This window comes from Lynx canadensis, chromosome B3, assembly GCF_007474595.2.
Source record: "Lynx canadensis isolate LIC74 chromosome B3, mLynCan4.pri.v2, whole genome shotgun sequence".
Taxonomy (NCBI): domain Eukaryota; kingdom Metazoa; phylum Chordata; class Mammalia; order Carnivora; family Felidae; genus Lynx; species Lynx canadensis.
The window spans coordinates 40,877,471-40,896,554 of record NC_044308.2 but is presented as its reverse complement, the minus strand read 5'-3'; the positions used below and the strand labels follow the sequence as shown (position 1 = coordinate 40,896,554).

The 19,084-nt window shown below is 42.6% G+C and overlaps 1 protein-coding gene and 1 long non-coding RNA gene across 11 annotated transcripts in view; one reads left to right on the top strand and one right to left on the bottom strand.

The window, feature by feature from the left end:
- HERC1 (HECT and RLD domain containing E3 ubiquitin protein ligase family member 1) overlaps positions 1-2,132 on the bottom strand; it is a 194,690-nt gene extending 192,558 nt beyond the window's left edge. For 6 of the 10 annotated variants that reach the window (XM_030317964.1, XM_030317971.1, XM_030317967.1 and 3 more), the window contains exon 1: positions 2,013-2,131. The gene's annotated coding sequence lies outside the window, so the exon portion shown is untranslated. Of the gene's footprint in view, positions 1-2,012 lie in introns of all 10 variants that reach the window. The other 4 variants (XM_030317961.1, XM_030317966.1, XM_030317965.1 and 1 more) reach the window with 2 other exon arrangements.
- Positions 2,133-9,244: 7,112 nt separating this feature from the next.
- Positions 9,245-19,084, top strand: part of LOC115515826 — a 33,978-nt gene continuing 24,138 nt past the window's right edge. Inside the window, exon 1 of the long non-coding RNA XR_003969419.1 lies at positions 9,245-9,320. This is a non-coding gene — a long non-coding RNA (uncharacterized LOC115515826). The remainder of the gene's footprint in view (positions 9,321-19,084) is intronic.

The following is a 19,084-nucleotide window of genomic DNA, read 5'->3' as shown; positions in this document are numbered from 1 at the left end:
AGCCTCTGAGCTATCAGTGCAGAGCCCCACACAAGGTTGGAACCCACAAACCGTGAGATCATGACCCAAGCCAAAGTCAGACGCTCAACCAACCAAGCCACCCAGGCGCCCCAGAAGATGTTTATATTAATAAACAGACTAAGTGACACATTTGCTTTCTCCTCCATGCACCACCAGGACGCCTGCATAGGGAGTGGAATACATGACCAGCAAATGAATGGCTAAGTGTCACATGCAAAACAGCATGACTAGAAATTTAAGAAGCAAAGTGATAAGAGAACCTCAGGAAAAACAAAATTCATATAAGTTTAGAATTACAAAAGGCCTTAATAGGCCATTTAATCCATTCCAATAACAACTGCAGACAAATGACAATCTATCATGTTTTTTAAAACCACTAGATTTTCAACCTCCCTAGATGTTTCATTCTGCTATATAATACTGTCATATAATTTGAAAGAAATATTACAAGACTACTATTTTCCCTACTTAATGCTTTCTTTTCTCAAATAATACATTTTAACTCACTTCCAAGATATACCCATGTGTAGATGCATTATACGTGTGTGTACATGCATACAGACACCTAGGACACTCAATTTTGCTTGTATAAACTCACACCATAGAAACCTGCATAATCAAAGGCAGGTATCCATCCTATCCCAATCACAAAGGCACTATGACAAACAATGTCACATAATGATTTGGGTCTAAAAATAACCAATGAAAATCAATGTTATAAAACCTTGAGGAAAAGAGGTTTCTCCCCACCGTGAATAATCATAGTTTGCTTCCCCCAAACACTGCTCCTTTTCAGCACCCACCAAAGAAAGAACTGTAAAAACATATATGTACTAGATCCAAGCAGTTAACACTTGTTTAACTTTCGATTTTTAAAACCATTTAACTAACAATCATTTTGGAAGAGGGTCCAATGAAAGAGACAGTGATGACAGAGTACAACCAGTGATAATGAACAAGTAACCAGTCTTAATCAAGTGGACCCAAGTAACTCAAATAAAACAAATCATTTTGAAACATATACAGAATGGGGAAGTCCCAATCAATGATGAGCCACGTATTATTCGAAAAAATTAAGCGTCTGTTAGGAAATACACCAAAATGCTAACCATGAAATGCTATCTCTGGAAATGGAATTACAAGGACGAGTTAGTTAAGATTTGGTATTCCTATAACTCTGATTATCCATATTTTCTACAGTACTATAGACATTATTTTAAAATTAAGGCAAATTCTGTCCCTGCACACAGCTCTCTGGGCCGGAGAGCAGGTCTTTTACATAATCTCTTGGGAAAGGTGGTACCAGTTCCTGTCCTCGTGTCTCCCAAGAACCTGCCACTCATCACAGAAAAGGTTTCAACATGTTCCCTGGGACAACTCTTTTCCTCATCATCCTCATCTCACCCAGAGACTAAACAATGCATCTCGTCTCCTCTTTTGGTAGCACAGGCATTATAAATTGTTATTCTACCGAGGCAGGAGATATGGAGAAAGGTGTACCAGATGAGCTGCCCCCACCCAAAGGCAGAGCAAAGCAGAAAGACACGTCGTCCCAATCTCCACCTCAAAAGGCGGCCGGTGACTGGGGGCACTGGGGTCGAGGCTTTCCCGAAACAGGGTCGGGCCGCTGCCCCCACGACCCCGGCCCCGGCCGGGGGAAGGCCCTCGTCAGAGGATACAGGGGTGAAGGAGAAGGTCAGAGACGCGACCCCCGAGGGCCCAGGGACAGGTACAAAAAGCCGCTGGAGGGGCGGGTCCCTGTGCGAGCGGCTGGGTTTCTAAGACGGCTCTGTAGGCGCCCAGGCGGCGGGAGGCCTCTGAAGCCGGGGACGCGCACAACGCCGGGAGGGTTCCCCCAGACCTCCGCCTGCCGCCCACCCAGGACCCCGGCGGCCCCGCTCGGCCGCGGCCCGGGAACGGCCCCGGCCGGCCTTGCCGGGCCGGCGGGGCGCACGCACAGGCAGCCAGGAGGGCAGAAGAAGAGGCGTTACCGTACGCGGCTCCGGAGCTGGCTGGCGTGGGGCGCGGCTCCGGCGACCCGAGCTCGGCTCGGCAGCGGCTGCGGCGGCCGCGTCCTTTATTTTTGCTGCAGCAGCGGCGACTTGTCAAAGGGAAAGACGTAAGAGGCGGAGGCAGCGACGCCGGCGGCGGCGGCGGCGGCGGCAGCGGCGGCGGCAGCAGGCAAGTCTCGCGGGATTTGGGCGGTACTCTCGCGCAGTCTTGACCGCTCGTCCCGCCCCCCCTCCCCCCGCCAAGGCCCAGCGCGGGAGGCTAGAGGGGTTGGAGGAGGAGCACCACCGCGGGATTGCGGGAGGAGGGGAAAAGGGAAGGAGACTTAATGGCGGGGGCGGGGGTTTGGCTTATGTTCTGGGGACTTCGGCACCGCCCTGACCTCCCTTTTGAGCCTTCGCGGAGTCTAGACAACCCCGTCCACCCGCGGGGACTGGACTCTGCTTATGAGGCACAATTGGAGACGTTTCACAAGGGCGGGTGAGGAGTTGGGGGCCATCCAGCAGTCCCCGTTTTCCCCGTGGTGGGCGGAGAAGACCTCACCGCCCAGAGTCCTGGGCGAAAGAAGCGACGCTTGGGGAAGCTGGTAGCAGGGGCGGGGCGACCACACCCCTTTATCTCGGAAGCGCGCCTGGTTCTCTGAGCTCTTTATCTCCCCTCACACATGGCCCTAAACCTCTGGCCGGTCAAGTTCAATCATATAAAAGTGTTTCACTTGGCATACTTCTATCTTATTTATGTCTGCGCTGCAGGACTGCTAGAACCCTGCAGATGCTGGGGCCTGCCACTCCTTAGTTTTCTTTTCTGCTGAGGAACACCGAGTTAAATTGTCCCTTGGGTGACTTACATCCTTGATCATGACCCAGACCTTCACAAAGAAGTCCCGTGAAGGGTGGGAACGCTAACAGGCTTTGGTCATCACCGTACACCCAGCACCTAACAGCAGTCCAGGTGCTCATTAAATTATTGAAAGTATATATTCCTGTCTCCTCCCTTCTGTTATCTTTTCTTACTACTAGACTTCCACATTTCTAGCCATCTTCCTGGTGTCCTTTGTTAAACATATTCTACTTAGTTACTACTTAACTGAGTGAGGATCTGAAGCCTTTCTCTTCCCTCCAGAAGCTCACAATCTAATTGGGGACATAAGAGGAGTTCATAACATACAAGCCATGTATGTGTTACTCATGTAAAAAATTATGATACAGGCAGAAGACAGAGTGCTTGCCAGTGGTTAAATTGGATATATATGAGGCAGTGTGGCCCAAGTCCACTATCAGACGTAGGTGAGAATTCTGGAGTTCTACTTACCTGGTATATGACCTTGGGCAAGTTGTTTGACCTCCCTAAACCTCGGTTCCTTATCTATCAACTTATAATGTTGGTTCTTATTATCACAGGGTTCCTGTGAGGATGTAAATGTACGTAAAGCTCCTGGCACATATTAATTACTCTTTAAATGGTAGGCCTCATTATGTGTATAACTTTTAAGTTTCTATATATAAAATATGCTGTGTATTTCTGGTAAACTAGATGTGAGGGAGTGGGTATACATGGAGTGATATTGCTAGTGCTTTATGATGGGGATATTGCATGTGAAACTGAGATAAGGCCAACAAGTCCCTTATCATTCTCATTTTAACTTGCTGATGATGTAGGCATCTGTGCCACTCAAGTATCCCATGACATTTCATTTTTCCTGGATTGTAAAACTATTGCTTTTACTCATTCTTTTTCAAGAAAAAGCACCTGGGTAGCTCAGTTGGTTGGGTGTCTGACTTTGGCTCAGGTCATGATCTTGCGGTTTGTGAGTTTGAGCCCCGCGTCGGGCTCTGTGCAGACAGCTCAGAGCCTGGAGCCTGCTTCAGATTCTGTGTCTCCTCCTCTCTGCCCCTCACCTGCTCATACTCTGTCTCTCTCTGTCTCTCAATAATAAATAAATGTTAAAATTTTAAAAAGAAAAGAAAAGGACTCTGCTTATTTTAAAGGCCATTTAAGAGAGTCCCTCCTTCCTTCTTAGCTTCCACCCTCAGAGCTATGTGCAAAGGAGAATTGAACAATTAGACAATTGAGTTCAACTGCAGACAATTATCAAATATAGTTAATGTCAGCAAGTAAACCCTGGCTTTCCACCCTCACCTTGACCACTGCACTTCTTTTCTAAACACTCTTTAATATTTATTTTTTTTTAATTTTTTTTTCAACGTTTATTTATTTTTGGGACAGAGAAAGAGCATGAACGGGGGAGGGGCAGAGAGAGAGGGAGACACAGAATCGGAAACAGGCTCCAGACTCTGAGCCATCAGCCCAGAGCCTGACGCGGGGCTCGAACTCACGGACCGCGAGATCGTGACCTGGCTGAAGTCAGACGCTTAACCGACTGCGCCACCCAGGCGCCCCTAAACACTCTTTAATATTTATATCAACATCTTCTGGAGTCTTATTGTATCATTCTCCCAACTCTACCAGTTCAATTTATCCAGATTTCCACTAGAGAAAAATGTTGGAGATGGGAGGGGCTGTTAGAGGGAACTCAAAGCCAAGGCCTCAGCATTGCTGGCCCTTGCCCTGAAAGTCCTCTGAGCCGTGCACTGCTCAGTGCCACACCAGTCGGCTACATTTTTCCCCACAAATACACATCATACCCATCTCATGCCACATATTCCACAATCCTACACCTCAACGAAGAGGTCCCAGGCAGAGGAACTGGAGAATCAACAGAAGAGTATATATTTTTCATTTTTCAACTGCACATAGGAAATATGTGGCTCCTAAATAAAAAGTAGTGATGGACTGAGGACCCACAGGGGGTTTCACAGGAGCAGCCAAGATGGTCCCTGGCTATTCACAAGATAGAAATCAAATAGGAGTCAGCAGGAGATGAACGCAGTTTATTGAAGGCGTAGAGTACAGAAAGGGAAGGAGAGAGAGTCTCATCTTTGCTCAGGATCTGGGGTTTTTATTAAGGATTATGGTCCAGTGTGCATGTCCTCTCAGGCATCCAGGAACCCACTGGAACAAAGACAAGGGCCTACATCTTATTTCTTGGAGCTAGGGGTTCTTGGCTTCGAGATGTCTAGCGCTGGTGGTCTGGAATACACAGATGATGGCTTCCTCTGGTCTTTCTCACCTGGTCCTTCCTTAGATGTAATATATTCTAAAGAAATTAACTCCTCATCCCTTACAAGGAGAACATACACTATTTGCTTTATGAGGCATGTATGAAGTGGGGGTGCAGGTCCCAGCAAGAATAGAAGTAGGAAACGGAACAAAAAGTAGATTTTTATGGAATCTTTCAACTTCCCTATCAGGAAGGCTAAGTCAGAAGTAAAAGAGGCCCAAGAGAGGAGCAAAGTGTGGAGGCAGAAAGTTAAAAGCATTCAAGGAATAAGTCTGCTTTGCCTTTGCCACATGGCTCAGAAAACGAGCAGCTCCAATGTTCAGAAAAGGACTCTAGAGCTGGAATCCATAGTCATTAGTTCTGGTGTCTCCTGAAATTGCAGCCTATTTTCCCTTACGTTACACAGCCTCTCTGAACTTCTCAGATCTGTAAAAATGGATGATAATGGGTTTTTTGCCTGCCTCAGAATATCATGGAAGTTAAATAACATAGGAAACTGCTTTCTAAGTCTAAAGTGCCATATAAATGTGAGGCACTGTTATCATTCATTCTTTTAAGAGATCAGAGACTTTTGCAAGGCACCAAATGTACTAAGTTGAGCAAGATTTAATACCTGCCCTCAAGGGGTTTCTGGTCTAATAGAAGGTGATAGGGAAGAAAATAGATCATTATAATATTATGTGAGGAGAGTGCAAGGTGAGAAGAGTATGGAGGGGAAGGACTTAGCAAGAGGAAGTGCAAAGAGCTGAAGCAATCTTGGAGAAGGAGGTTTAGAAGCACAGCACACACAATGAAGAATGATTTGTAAATCAACTCCGAAATAACTTTGACAAGTTGCTCTGTTGTGGCTTGTGAATTCTGCTTTGTTCTAATAAAACTCACATCTCTTAAACCATTAGAAAAGAGTCTTTGATGTGGAGTCATTATATACACCCATTAGCTTGGAAGAAAAATGGAATTAATGGAGGGAAAAATCAGTGGTATCTTAATTAGAAACATTTTGTTCTTACAGCTTGTGTTTAAATACCAGAAAAAGAGAATGAATTCTACCTCACATTCTTGGTCCCCAATTGTTCCCTCAGCCAGTCTTTCTGATCCTGGTAATATTGCAGATCAGAGGCCAAGAGGCTTTTCCAAAATGTGATAATAATACCTTATTCTTATTTATGTGCTTATTTATACTCCACTTCCTTACAAAAAAGACTTTCAGATGACTAATAGCACTTTATTCTTTGTCATGTTATCCTGCAAAGAAACTGTAAGAGAGTGTATGTATCATTCAATCATTTCTCACATTTATCGGTGCCTACCGTGTATAATACATCACGCTAGAACTATAGGCTATACAAAGTAGGTCCATGCCCTCTACGGTTCTGAAAATGAAAGATGGAGATACACACAGTTCGTGGGTTCAAGCCCCATGTCAGGCTCTGTGCTGACAGCTCAGAGCCTGGAGCCTGCTTCAGATTCTGTGTGTCTCTCTCTCTGCCCTTCCCCTGCTCTCGCTCTCTCTCTCTCAAAAATAAACATTAAAAAATAAAACAAAAAGAAAGATGGAGATACATATCCATAAAAAGATAGCTAAATAACCAACAATGTGGATTCTATTCCTATATATTTTTCATTGGTTGAATGAGCAAAACTGTAAAGTCAGGTGCCCAACTTCTGAAACTTGTGTATCCCGTTGCTCCTCCAAAGAGGCAGGATACAAAGGAAGGACAAGATGTTTATTGTAACTTGATATTTGTAAATGTGTGATAGGTATTTTAATAGGTCCCCTGGAATACATCATCCTTTAACCAGTGTGTAAGCATTATAATTTTCTCTGGGTACAGGTAAGATTTGAAATAGGCCAAACTCAAAACCAGTTAAATTTATTTAAAGACTTGCACACACACACACACACACACACACACACACACACACAGCCATTACTAAAAAGCAGTGTGATGCAAACTAAAAGAAAGTGCAGAGAAATAAATATTCTGAGAACTCAGAAAAGAGAATATAGATTGCAGAAGAGAGAGAACTTCATCCAGGTGGTAGAATCTGAGAGGGAAGCTGAGAGCTAAATATAAAAAGTTACGTATTTTGATAATAATGTATTCTCAAAACACCAACCTCCAAGCCTCAAAAGTTGCCTGGAATTTTTTTAAACATATCTGCATATGAGAACACCTTCATTACCTCTTTCCTCACTAACACTAACAAATACTTGATCTGGCAAAGAGGTTTGAAAGGAAGCAGAGAAACTAAAAACAGGTAGTCCTTTGGGAAATGGAGTCCCTTCTTGCTGAATACAAGCCTTCTAGGGTTCCCACTCGAAATCCACATTCTAGATGAAATATCACATATACCAGGGCAACCCACCATCTAAGCGGCACTAACCAATTCTCTCACTAGTTCCTTAAGCCTACAATGCAATAACCATTTTCAGATAAATTAAATTCTTTTCACAACAGTTTGTTAGTGTTATTTCATCAAAACACAACTGCCTGGGGCAGACGCAGATGAACGTTTTCTCACTCAGCAGCAGGCAATGGAATGTTGATGCCGGGAAAGATAATGAAGCTACAGGAAAGCAGTGTGCCTACCACGAGAAGGGGAAGAAGAAAAGAACTAACATTTATACAGTGGTATCCGTGCCAGACATTGTGGTAGCACAGTGGGAACAAGATGAACAAGGCAAATCTTTGTTCTGGAAAGAAAATAGTAGAGAGGGTGTATATATAAATAATTATAACACAAGTTAGAGAGTTCTGAGTATAATGAGAGAACTTTTCTCCCCTTTTAAAGGACTGGGGAGCTTAGAAGGGGGATAGTTTAATTTTTACAGTTGGATCAGAGATAGTGCATGAGGGATGAGGCCTTGAAGACTGAGTGGTTAGTTTAGACATGTGGGAATAGGAAACATTCTAGGCACAAAGAACAGCATAAGCAAAAGTGTGCTCAGGATCAGCAGGCAGTCCAGTTTAGTTGTGACTATGTGATATTTATGTTATCCAGATTTGTTGGTTCCAAGTGACAGAAACCCAACCTGAACTTGCTTGGGCAAAAATAAAGGAGAAGAATTAGTTCAAGGAATCAAGAAAAATGGCTGAATAATCAAACTGAAAGTGGGAGATGGGGGGAAAGATGAACTGAGGCTTCAGGAAATTTTGGAACCAGTAACTTCAGCATTACCAGATCTTTCTTGCTCTCTCCTTGCTTCCCTTGCTGCATTGGCTTCAGTTTCGCTCAAGACTGACTTTATTTTTAATTTTTTTTTTAACATTTATTCATTTTTGAGAGACAGAGAGAGACAGAGCATGAGTGGGGAAGGGGCAGAGAGAGAGGGAGACACAGAATCTGAAACAGGCTCCAGGCTCTGAGCTGTCAGCACAGAGCCCAACGCGGGGCTTGAACTCACAGACTGTGAGATCATGACCTAAGCAGAAGTCGGACGCTCAACCGACTGAGCCACCCAGGCACCCCTAGACTGGCTTTTTTTTTTTTAATTTAATTTAATTTATTTTTTTAAATAATCTCTACACCCAACATGGTGCTCAAACTCACAACCCCAAGATCAGGAGTCACATGCTCTTCCAACTAAATCAGCCAAGTTCCCAAGACTGACTTTCTTTGTATATCTGGAAATACGGCATTCCCAAGTTTTGCATCTGGCTATTTCTACCATTAGAAAAGAACTAATACCCTTAATTCAAGTTTGAGAAATCCTGGGGGAAAAAAGTGCTGATCGTCCAGGCTTGGATCAGTGCTCATCCCTAGAACAATCCCAGGGCCAAGAGAAAATTTAGGGTACACCATAGATGTATACCATAGTACTCACTAATCATATGAGAAAAAGTGAGAGATGGATCTGGAAAGGCAGTTGAGAATTGTAAGACTGTGCTCTGGAAGTTGGTAAGGACTGAACCTGGCATCTGTAAAACGAGTTTTTTAACCAAGGGGTTGTGGGAGAGTGGCGGGAATGTGTTGGCCCAAAATCACGGTTAACATTTTCTAGACTATGAGTTAAGATAGGGTTGAAACTTTTGTTATTATTCAAATTGATTAATGTTTTGTCATTTCAGTCAGGATGTTATGAAACATGGTGGAACTCTCACATTGACTTTAAGGACAGCAAGACCTGGGATCCTTCTTCAACCTTCTAGCTGGTTGACTTTAGGTGGGTATTGTAACTAATTGGACCCTCAATTTCCTCACTGAAAAGTAATAGTAATGATGACAGCTAACTTCTATTGAATCTAGATGTTCTAAGCACCTTTCCAACATGATTTCATTTAATCTTCAAAACAACCCTACAGGTCTCTGTAAGTCTGAGATAATAACCCCCACTCACCTGGTTGTTGTAAACATTAAAGAAACATTAAAGAAACATGTAAGATGCAGAGCCCAATTGCCTGGTTCATAGCCAACCTTCAATAAATCATTATTTTTAATTACTTGTTGCCAAAAAAAGGAAATTCCTCTCATTTCCTGATTGTCTCAGGCACCCGGAGGTGATACTTTGAGAACACAAAAACAATGAATGGGAAGAACTCTATGACCCCTTGTCTCTGATATAGAGGGGATTAGTTAGGGTCTGACTTAGGGGCTAACATAGGCCAGGAAGAGAAATACTACAAAATAAATAGAAAGATTCTAGAATATTGAGAAATGTGATTGTGGAATGTCAACTGAATGAGATTGGGCTAGGTCAGTCTTTTCTTTCTCTATCTCTTTCTTCCCCCTTCCCCCCCATCTGTAAAGCTGATCTAAAGAGCCATTTGAAATTTCTTGTCTTTTTGAGCTAAATGCCATTAAATGAATAAGATTATTCAACCAAGAAGGGAAACTAACATTCACTGAGAAAAACCAATGCGCTTGGGCTGTGGGCTGAGCTCTTTATATACATTAATATCTTTTACTACCCCCCACCATCCAGTAAGGTGAAGATTTTCTCTGTATTATACAGATAAGGAAACTGAGGCTGAGTTTAGAAGTAATTTGGTGCTTTCTAGTAAGTAGCAAGGCTGGGATTCAAACACAGATCTGTCTGACCTCAAAGCCTAGAATACAAAATAAGTCCACTTCCTTACCAGGGAGAGATATTCAAGGCATGGGTATCACCTAAACCCAAGAAAGCTGGTGAAATAGTAGGCATTTCTCAACCATTCCTTTTCCCTACCCCCTCCCTTACCTTAGACAATACCACCTGGCTGCCCAGGGCTGTAGATTCTTTCCAGAGACTGTCTTCTCATCAAAATGCATCTGTCCTGGGTGGAGCATCCAACTCTTGATCTTGGGGAGGGAAGTTTAAACCCCATGTTGGGTGTGGGCCTTATTAAAAAAAATTAAGAAGTATCTGTCCTCTCCTACTCTTCACCATAGTGATATTGTGTCCTAGAGTGTGCTCACTCGTTTAGTTAACACATTTTAAATACATTTTTGCATTCTAAATGGGACCTCCTGGGAGTATTACAACAACATTAAGAAATAATTCATATGATGGAAATTTCAGAAGTTAGAACAGAAAACGAATCATACATAGAGACAAATAAGCCTTCAAGAGTTCCCCAGGTTGTACCACATAGCTCTTCACCCCACCCTGCCAACCCCGGCTATGAGTTTCCTGAAAGCTGAGCCTGGGGCTGTCATGTTTAGTGCCTGGAAATAAATAAATATGCGATGAACGAATGAATGAATGATACCTGAAACACATGACTTCTCACTACTTCCCCGAGGCCTCAGATTATCCCACCAATGTGTCAACCGTTCCAGCTGATGGGATTTTTATTCCCTTTAAAAAAAATTTTTTTTTAATGTTTATTTATTTTTGAGAGAGAGGCAGAGTATGAGTGGGAGAGGGGCAGAGAGAGAGAGAGAGAGAGAGAGAGAGAGAGAGAGCGATACACAGAATCGGAAGCAGGATCCAGGCTCTGAGCTGTCCGCACAGAACCGACGTGGGGCTCGAACCCACGAACCATGAGATCATGACCTGAGCCGAAGTCAGACGCTTATGCAACTGAGCCACCCAGGCATCCCTATTCCCTTTTTTAAAAAAATGTTTATATATTTATTTTGAGAGAGAGAGAGAATCGCAAACAGCCTCCACTTTCAGCGCAGAGCCCGACAAGGGGCTCAGTCCCGTGACCATGAGATCATAACCTGAGCCACAATCAAGAGTAAGACGCTTAACCCACTGAGGCACCCAGGCACCTATTCTCTTTTGATAGAACATTCCTTCCCATCCTGTCCTTCAGTGAGCTCTCCCAACTTTCAAACAAGGTCAGAATGAACCATACCTTAGTGAATGACAATGGACCCCATCATTCTGAAATATGGAATAAAGCTTTCAAGACTGTCAGGAGAATGAAGAACAGATTTGCCTGTGTGTGGCAGAGAATGTGAGTTACCACAGATAGTTAAAGTAATCACCAAAAATCCAACAAAACCAGCAGTTTCTTGAGGAACATTTACCAGCCTTTTGAGGATCTACAGATACGTGGATTAACTCCTTTGGTTACAAACCAAAGCAGTATAAATAAAAAGGGACTTTCTTGGTTCATATAAATGAAAATTCCATGGATACATCAAGCTTCAGAAATGCCTGGATGCAGGTAATCAAACAAGATTATCATGGACTTTGTTTTTTGTTTTTTTGTTTGTTTTTTTTTTTTAAAAAGGCTCTGCACTGACAGCTCAGAGCCCAGAACCTGCTTCAGATTCTGTCTCCCCCTTCTCTCTCTGCCCCTCCTCTGCTCACACTCTTTCTCTCTCTCTCAAAAATAAAATAAAAGCATAAAAAAAATTTTTTAAGCCCCAAATGGAGTCATTTGTCCACCCATTACAGCAAACCAAGATTTAATGACAGTCCCAGGAATGTGATCCTTTAAAGGCCAATCTGAAATTTCCTGGTCAGCACTAGTGAAGTGACCAGCATGATAAATAAACAAAACCTGCCATCCCCTCCCCCCACCAAATGTTCAGGCCCGAATCAATCATTTCTTTTACTAATACCTTCTTGTCCCACCCTACTGCCTATGAAAACCTTCCATTTGTACAACTCCATGGAGCATCTCTCTACTTATTAGATGCGATGCTGCCCAAATCATAATATCTGAATAAAGCCAATTAGATCTTCAAATTTGTTCAGTTGAAATTTGTTTTTTAACAACTTAATGTCTCACATTCTGTCTCTAGACCCTGTGTTACTCTGGGCAGGACTTCGTTCCCAAAGCAGCTTTCTGCATACAGGAGCGATGACACCTAGCAGCTCCAAATTTATGTCGTCCTTAGAACTCTTTTCGGGGGGAGACAAAGCAAAGAGACTCTTTAAATTTTTTTTTAATGTTTATTTATTTTTGAGAGAGAAAGAGACAGAGCACTAGTTGGGGAGGGGCAGAGGGAGAGAATCCAAAGCAGGCTCCTAGCTCTGAGCTGTTAGCATAGAGCCTGATGTGGGGCTTGAACTCAGGAACCCTGAGATCATGACCTGAGCCGAAGTCAGAACTTAACCCCCTGAGTCACCCAGGTGTCCTGAGATTCTTTAACTGTAGTGAACAAACTGAGGGTAGATGGAGAGAGGTGAGTGGAGGGATGGGCTAAATGGGTGATGGGCTTTAAGGAGGGCACTTGTTGGGATGAGCACTAGGCATTATATGTAAGTGATGAATCACTGTGTTCTGCTCCTGAAACCAATACTACACTGTATGTTAACTAACTTAAATTTAAATAAATAAATTTAAATAAATAAATAAGAAATATTTTTTTAATTACAAAATAAAACATAAATACAACAAACAAAACCCAAAGCAAATGCATAGCTCAATTTAGGGTGAACATTCTTGTCAATACCACCAGATCAAGAAATAGAATCTTGCCACCCACCCCAAAAGCACCATCCAGGGGCCCCTTTCCAATCACAAACCTCTCCAGGGCTGATTTTTATAACGCTCACCCTATAGTACATACATCCCTAAACTGGAGTTTAGTCCTGCCCATCCTTCTCCAAAACAATACAACCCTAAATCTCTTTCAACTTGTATCTCCTCATCCCTCTATCCTTTTACTTTATCCAATCTGTCCAAGAATCCTTTTGACTTGTGCAGTTTCCCACAGTCCAGATTTTGCTGATTGCATACTCTTGGTGCATTTCAACATATTTCTCTGTGTCCTATATTTCCTGCGTATATGTAGATGCATCCAGAGACTGAATTAGACTCTGGTTGTGTCCTTTGACAAGACCATAGGAGGCACACAATGCCTGGTCATCTCACTTTTTAAAAATGATGTTGACATCCACTGATGCACGAGGCCCATATCTTTTAATGCACTGAGGGTTGTGAAATGAACATATTCTGATTCAAGGATCAGCAAACTATGTTCTATGGGCTAAGTCTGCCCAAACTTCTGTTTTTATAAGTAAAGTTTTATGGTCAGGAAGTGACAGCCAGACACAGAAAACCAGGATCCAATCTCTCTTGATGCACTAGGCTTCTGGTCCCCTCTAGGGTCCTGGAATCTCCCTGGGACTAGCCAGGTTAGGTTACAAGTTCCCCAAAATCACCGAATCTACAGACTTTTATCCGTCTCTTATCTCAAGAATTCTCCCTTCACTGTCACTGCTTCTACCTCCCCCACCTAGAATCTCTCTCCCTTCCTCCAGGATGGTCTTCCATGGGAACTCAAACTTTTGGAAACAAAACCTAGGACAGCAGGCTGTCTTAGGTAACGTCTTCTCACGGCCCTATAGCTTGAAATTCCTCTGAGGCAGGAAACCCAAAGCCTGTCTACCTTCTCAGAACAGGAAGGGAAAATCCCAAGAATAAATAAACAAATGACTGCTAGTCTTTCTAATTTTTCCACAACAGCAAAAGCAAAATATATCATCTCAATAAGTTTTCCTTACTGGTTATCATATGCCAAAGAAAGGGTTATTCTGGAGGGCTCTATCTATGTGAAGTCCCCCCCCTTTTTTTTGCAAGTAACAGAAAAATTATTCAAATTAGGTGAAGGAAAATGGGGGATCTATTAAAAGGACCCAAGCAAAGGAGTGGTGTGGCCTCATTCGTAAGGAATGAGAGCCAGGGCTGGGACAGTGGCTCTGAACCCCCTCACACCTCACCATACCCCCATCCTGCCTCCTGTTTTGCATTTACTCCATTCTCCTTTCTTGGCAAACTGCTTCTCCTTGTTTCTCTGTTCTCATGGCAGAAAGCAGCCACCCTGTGGCTCCCAATTCTCTTTCTTCTCAGTTCAAGAGATCAGCAAATATTCACTGATATCTCTCAGAGGCCAGAGTCTCTAGACAAACAAACTGTTCCACCTTTGGAGTTTGCAGACATCACTTCCAATCATCTCCTCTTGGCCAGATCTTATGGGCCACACCTAGCTGTAAGGGAGGCAGGGTTATGTGGTCTCTCACTGGATGGTCATAGGTTCTGTGGGATCTATTACTGAAAGGAGGAAGGGGAAATAGCCACTGGAGGTAGTTAGCTGCCTCTGCCACAGTCCACATCAAATGCTTAGTTCTTTAAGACTGAGATGGGTATGGCACCTCCTAAGGCCAGAGGCACATGATAGATCTAGCTCATGCAGGGAGCCATAACCTGTGAAGAAAAAGGAAGTGACACCACCAGGAAACAGACCCGGTACTTTGTTTTTGTTGAATAGGTTCACAAACCTGAGGGAAGCCTGGGTGGCTCCTTTGGTTGAGCATCCAACCCCTGATTTCAGCTCAAGTCATGATCCCAGAGTCGTGGGATCAAGTCCCACGTTGGGCTCCATGCTGAGCGTAGATATTCTCCCTCTCTCTCTCTCCCTTTGCTCCTCTCCCCTACTTGCAAGCACTGTCTCTCTAAATCAATCAATTAATTAATTAAAGATTCACAAACATGAGAGTCTCAAATCAATTTTTTTAGCTTTGTTGAAATATAATTGACATGTAATGTTGTATAAGTTTAAGGTGTACAATATGTTGATTTGATATATTTAAATATTATAATACTATTCAGCTATGAGAAACAAGAAAATGCTGCCATTTGCAATATTAGATGCACTTGATGGCATTATGCTAAGTGAAATAAGTCAAACATAGAAAGACAAATACTGGGGGCGCTTGGTTGGCTCAGTCAGTAGAGCATGAGATTCTTTATCTCAAGGTTGTGAGTTCAAGCCCCATGTTGTGTGTAGAGCTTACTTAAAAAGAGAAAGAAAAAAAAAGTAAGGAAAGAAGGAAGGAAGGAAGACAAATATTGTATACCACTTATATGTGGAATCTAAAAAAGCCTCTTAGAAACAAAGTGAAATGGTTACCAGGGGGTGGTGGTGGGGAATATGGAGAAATGTTGGGCAAAGAGTACAAATTTACAGTTAGAAAATAGATAAATTCTGGAAATATAATGGACAGTGTGGTGACTGTGGTTAATAATATTGTACTATATTCTTGAAAGTTGCTGAGAGAGTAGATCTTAAACGTTCTCGCCACAAAAGAAATGGTAATTATGTGATACAATGGAGGTATTCTCAAATCAGTTTTAATCCACGTGGCCAGATTACTTTCCCAAAAGACTGTCCTAATTGCCATCTCTATCGGCTGATTTTGAGGGTGCCTCTTCCCCCAGTCTCAGAAGCACTGTATGTTATCAGTGTCTTCAAGTTTCACCAACCTAATGGATGAGAGATAGTTCTAATATGCATTTCCCTAACCACAAGTGAGTTTGCATTTTTTTCTTGGTTTTAGGCAGGGTAAGTAGACTTCCTGTTTGTTGCTTTGGTCATGGCCTCAGGGCACAGCAATCTGTGGTATCCTTTCAACCCACCCCAGTTTGCAAGACCTGGGAGAGGGCCCTGCTCTACAACTTACTCAAAGCAGCTGCACCATTTCCTGTACATTTGTGCAACCTTCCTGGAAACCAATTTGCCACCTGTAACCCAGTAAACCCTCTTTTGGGAATCTGTCTTCAGAAATAATCTAGCGGCACCTGAGTGGCTCAGTCAGCTGAGTGTCCGACTTTGGCTCAGGTCATGATCTCATGGTTTGTGAGTTTGAGCCCCATGTCTGGATTTGCCTGTTATGGTGGGGCCTGCTTCAGATTCACTGTCTCCTTCTCTCCCGGCTCCTCCCTCCCATGTGTGTGCGCTCTCTCTTTTTCCTCTCTCTCTCTCTCTCTCTCTCAAAAATAAACATTAAAAAAAAAAAGAAATAATCTAAACTTCGGAGAAAACTATTGCACAAAAATGTTCATTGCAGCGTTATTTATAGTGGAAGAATTTTTATAACAATCCAAGTAGCCAACAATATTTAATGAGGGTTAGGCAAAATATGTAGGTTGCAAACCAAAATTCATTAAAATGATAGTTTTAAAGGGGGCACCTGGGTGTCTCAGTTGGTTAAGCATTCAACTTTGGCTCAGGTCATGATCTTGGGGTTCCTGATTTCCAGCTCCACGTCGGTCTCCGCGCTGATAGCTCAGAGCCTGAAGCCTGCTTCAGATTCTGTCTCTCTCTCTCTCTCTCTGCCCCTCCCCTGCTCACATTCTGTCTGTCTGTCTGTCTCTCTCTCTCTCTCTCAAAAATAAACATTTTTTAAAAAACATTTTTTAATTAAAAAAATTTAATGATAGTTCTAAAGACTTTGGAATGAAACAACAAATTACTCATGTTATAAAATGTGGATAGAGGACAGCTCCTGTTTTTGCATGCCCAACACCTTCTGGAACTGCCTTTCCCCCTCGTTGTATGGCAATCACCTTGTTCCTTCCAATCCCTGCCTTCAGGAGTGGGCAAGTGACGCAGGCTCAGACAATCATGACACCCCTTTCCATTACCTACACTAGTTTGTCCAAGAGTTGGGCATGAGACCCATGGCAGGCCAATCAGAGTCTCAGCATGATATTTAGTATGTGGATACTTTATCTTCCTCTGGGGTCAAGAGCTGTAAGGACCACAGAAGCCTCCTCATGCTATTGACCATTCTTCCCCATCACACAAAGAGAGCCCCCAGAATTATTAAAGGTACACAGAAAATAGGAGAGCCAGCGCGTGGAGAGACACAGGACCTTAACATCATTTTGGCACATGAATCTAGCTATCCCAAAAGCTATCCCAGTTATCGAAACAATGAATTTCCTTTTTAACTTAGGCGACTTTGAGTTGGGTTTTGGTTACTTGAAAGTGAGTCTTGACTAACACGATGTATCTATGAAGAAAATGCATGGAAAAATTATGGTGTTAAGGTAAAGGAATTATGGGAGTTTTTCCTCTATATTTTCAATTTTGTTTGTGATCTTATATTATTTTTATAATTTCAAAAAAATGATTAAAGAAAAGCAGTCTACCCTCTCAGGGCCCACTGCAGTTGAAAATGATCATATTTCAGGGTCCACACATATGTAGGTTAGGAGATGAGAGTTTTCTGGGAACTTATGACTCAAAGTCACACAGCTGAGGGACTGAGATGCAAACTCTGGTCTGCATGCTCCAAATCAATCCTCTTCCTTATTCAAAGGAATGTCATAAGTGTAAAGAAAATATATAATTACTCCACTGTATTTGATGACAAAGTATAATAACTTACAGTTTAGGAAATTAATTTTATTATATATATTAGTCATTTCAATTTTATTGTATATATTGTATTCATTTCCTGTTACCACAAATATGGTGGCCTAAAACAAGAGACTCATTATCTCATAATTCTGGGGGTCAGAAGTCCAAAATAGGTCTCACAGGGTTAAAATTAAGGTGTTGGCAGGGCTCTGTTCCTTCTGGAGGTTCTGGGGGAGATTTTGAGGGGGTGGTTATTGTACTTACCATGACAAGTTATATAACTACAAAATTTAAAACCTGGAGGATGTACCAAAAAGCCACCCACAATTCCTCCATCATCTTAATATCATCACCAATAATATTTCTTTTTTTAAAAAATTTTTAAATGTTTATTTATTATTGAGAGACAGAGCATGAGCAGGGGAGGGGCAGAGAGAGAGGGAGACACAGAATCTGAAGCAGGCATAAGGCTCCGAGCTGTCAGCACAGAGCCCCATGCGGGGCTCGAATTCACAAACCGCGAGATCATGACCTGAGCCGAAGTCAGAGGCTTAACTGACTAAGCCACCCAGGCACCCCATCACCAATAATATTTCTGTAACTCTTTCCCATCTACTTTTCCATTTAGTCCTCCACACAGTTTTGTGTGTGACTTTTTGTGCCTGACTTTTTCACTTGATGTATACCATAAACTTTTTCCTGTACAGTGGCATTGGCCTTTATGATACTCATTAGTAATGGCCGTATAACATTCCACTGAATGGATATGCTGTGGTTTATTTAACCAACTCTCTCCTGTTAGACCATTAGATTGATATTCAGGATGTTTCCATCTCTTGACTCTTATATGCAAAGAGGCAATGAACAGACTCATGCATACAGCTCTTTTTAAGTTTGTGGATGATTTGTTTAGGATAGATCCTCAGAGATAGCTTTTCCAAGCCTAAGGAAACACTTTGACACCAATAGCCAAATGACGTTCCCAAAGGTCATAGTGATTGCACTAGCACCAGTGACGAAGGAGATTGTTTGTCTCACTGCATCCCATCAATTGTTGTCACTCCGGGAGTATGAGTTCAAAGCTGTTGCCAAATGTCATTTGACTCATTCTCTATATCCAGGTTGTACCCTGGGGAAATATGCTCCTGGTCACCACGTTGGAGATAAACCTGAGGTGTCATGGTTTCTCAGGTGTATTCTCATCAGTCATGACTGAATTAGCCTGTCCACCAATTCAACCCTTTTGTCCAGAGACACATGAACTTAAAAACCAGTTTCTCAGCAACAATTTTTTTTTTTTTTTTTATGGTTTAGTAGGAGAGACAGCACCAATCCCCACTACAACAGCTGTGAAACATATCTGGAACATGTCAACATCTCTTCTTGGTCTCTTAGAGC